Raw genomic sequence first — 2,907 nt, 5'->3', positions numbered from 1 at the left:
GTCGTGGTTAGAACAGTTTTCTGTGTAGTTGTGAGCCCATTACGTCGGAGCTAAGTGAATTCGAACGTGGGCAAACTGCTTGTGCTTTCGTAATCAATAGAGCCCAAGTGTTTGGTGTTTCAAGAGGCACAGCATCGAACATCTATACCGCATATAAGGATAGCAGAGAAACACCATCCGCTAAGCCACAATTGGACCAAGTGTGTGTTGATAACTTAATCAAGACCCTAAGCTGTCGACAGGCGTTGATATACACCAACGGGGACAGTTGAAAATGTGTGCCCCGACCGGGACTCGAACCCGGGATTCCTGCTTTCATGGCAGACGCTCTATCCATCTGAGCCACCGAGGGCACAGAGGATAGTGCGTTTGCACGGATTTATCCCATGAACGCTCCTCGAGAGACCCACATTCCCGACTTAATATCCACACACTACATTCGTACTGCCCCTGCCCATTACACTCATTACTCGCGGCAGACAATCTTACCGAGTCCCGGAAGAGTTCGGGCAATGCGTGTGCATACAGCTCAGAAGAAGACGGTCAATGGCCGGTTAGGCTTAACGATATGACGATGGTATCTGCTCTTTCGGACATGACCGAAAGAACAGATACCATATTCATAAAGGGTGTGTTGAGTGATCGTGACAAACAATTAAAGAGGATTGTGACGTCATATCAGAAGAAGACACTACAAAGGTCACTGAAGAACTGAATGTCGCAAACGCGAATCGTATCAGCACCAAGACAACATTAAAAGAGCTCCATAATCGGGGAACTGTGGGGCGAGCTAGAATTGCTAAGCCACTAAGGTCATTTGGTCGTACGAATGTTGTTTCACACTGTTTTCAATTTCTGGCCGCGATTGAGTCCCAGAGTGAAACATTTCGGGGGTTCGGCGATGATTTGGGCAGCCGTATCGTGATATTCAATGGCGCCATGGGTAGTCTCCAAGGTCGCATTACTGACACGGATTATGTAACCACTTTGGCTGATCAGGTCTATCCCACGGTACAATGCTTGTTCCACAGTAGTGACGACAGGGCACCTGTTCACACAGTTCTCATAGTCCAGAATTGTTTTTGTGAGCACTAGGATGAATTGCTGCATCTCCCTGGCCACTACAGTTATCAAACACCAGTGTTACTGGGCTTTCGTGATCTACTTTGTAGAGAAGGGTGTGCGACCGCTCGCTACCTGAACTTGCCACTATTTTTCGCTAAAAAACGGTACAAGATCCACTTTACGAACATACGGGATCTGTCTTTGTCTATTCCGAGACGACTGGAAGCTGTTTTGAATGCCTACGGGCTCCCTACACCTTATTAGGCATGGTAATGTGTTGTGTTGTGTTGTAATGATTCCACATTTTGTCTGATCTCTGCGCTGTATTACTTTCAGTGTGCTTCACAGTGGCACTTGAGTCATATGCAAAGAGAATTTTTTTTTTTGAGTCCTCTGTCTTGATTGGTGGTAGATCACTGATATGTATCCAGAAAACAAATGGATTCAGAACAGAACTCTATGTACCACTCCATTGTCCAGTGTTCTTACGCATATGAAAATGACGGGCTTAATTTCAATAAGCTACTCTGAATTGCGAATGCATTAGGTGGAACACTCGAATAGGACACCTCGCAATTAGCATTATGTGGACGGAAATGGTGTTAACAGAATCAAACCTAAGCTACGAACCTGTGCTAGAGAATGGTCTGCTGAGGAATTACGCTGTGGGTCAGAGCCGCTCTCCAGCAACTAAACGCGAAATCAGACCAGAGGCAGGTAAGCCTGGCCAGGAAATCGGCGGACCGCCTGTGCACTCAAACAAATGGATGACCGGATTGGCTGTTAGCTCGCTCGCCGCATTCGCTTCGGTACGGCACCTAAAATCGCCCGCCCTCATCGCGCGCTAACTCCCGTGGCCGCCTCTCTCGGCGATAAACAGGCAAGTTTTCGCTTGGCACGCAATACCAGAAGGCTAGCTGTTTGTTTAGGCCAACGGCGGAGCGCTAATTTCAAGCGGGAATCAAGTTCACCGCAGGTCGAAGCGATGGCGCGGGCTCGCCCGGCGCATGCAACCTGCACATCAGTGATGCTGTGCGGGTCTGTCTACCAGTCAGGCTGCCAAGTTTCGCTGAAGCCACCACTGTCACAAAAACTAGGCCTAGTTTACACGGAGACACTACGCAACCAAACTGAACCATCCAGCTTTTACAACGCGAAACTGTCATTCGCTTGTGTTAAAAAACTAGGTGACCTTTCAATAAATGCGACAAGTGTGAAACCGCGAAAACTGTTTGCTTATGGACAATTCCGCTAGGCACAGTTGCTTGCTTGACGTTAATGATAAAATGCAGCGCAGTATTGCACTAGAGACAGTTCTTCGTAATACCAACATCGAAGAATTGACATCAGATTCATTAACGAATCCTCCATCCATGATATGATATCAGGACATTAGCCTGCTTTGTTTCTCTTGTCTATATGCAAGTTTGGCTAAGCTGTGCTATGTTACTGACGCCGGTGAATGTATACATTGGAAACTATGGTCATTTAGAATCGTGTTATCCTGTGTTACCTGATGGACTGCCATCACTGAGTGTAAATTTAACAACATTCAGTGTGTCAGTTGCTTATAAGATTTACTTTGACTTATGTATTTTACTAATCCCTTTTATTTAAACTGAGGTTCTGCCTCACTTTACGCAGGGATTGTTTGCAGTAATTGGTGTAATCGTTAACCCGATATTTAAACTTTTATTTTTTTAAGGCAGCTTATTTCTTTAATTTGCTTCCTGCATTAATGTAATTTCGTAAACAGTGAAGGGGTTGCGCAACTTCCAAGTAATAGCATTTTGTATTGTTTAAATTATTGTACATTTCGACGGTTATGTGCTTATAAAATTT

General features: G+C 45.4%; 1 non-coding gene across 1 annotated transcript; it reads right to left on the bottom strand.

Moving 5' to 3' along the window:
- Positions 1-279: 279 nt before the first annotated feature.
- Trnas-uga (transfer RNA serine (anticodon UGA)) lies at positions 280-353 on the bottom strand. The gene has a single exon. It is a non-coding gene; the product is annotated as a tRNA-Ser (tRNA).
- Positions 354-2,907: the final 2,554 nt, after the last annotated feature.

The sequence above is a fragment of the Schistocerca serialis genome, chromosome 9, assembly GCF_023864345.2.
Source record: "Schistocerca serialis cubense isolate TAMUIC-IGC-003099 chromosome 9, iqSchSeri2.2, whole genome shotgun sequence".
Taxonomy (NCBI): Eukaryota; Metazoa; Arthropoda; class Insecta; order Orthoptera; family Acrididae; genus Schistocerca; species Schistocerca serialis.
Note: the sequence above shows the minus strand (reverse complement) of the source record. Positions and strands in the feature narration are given on the sequence as shown.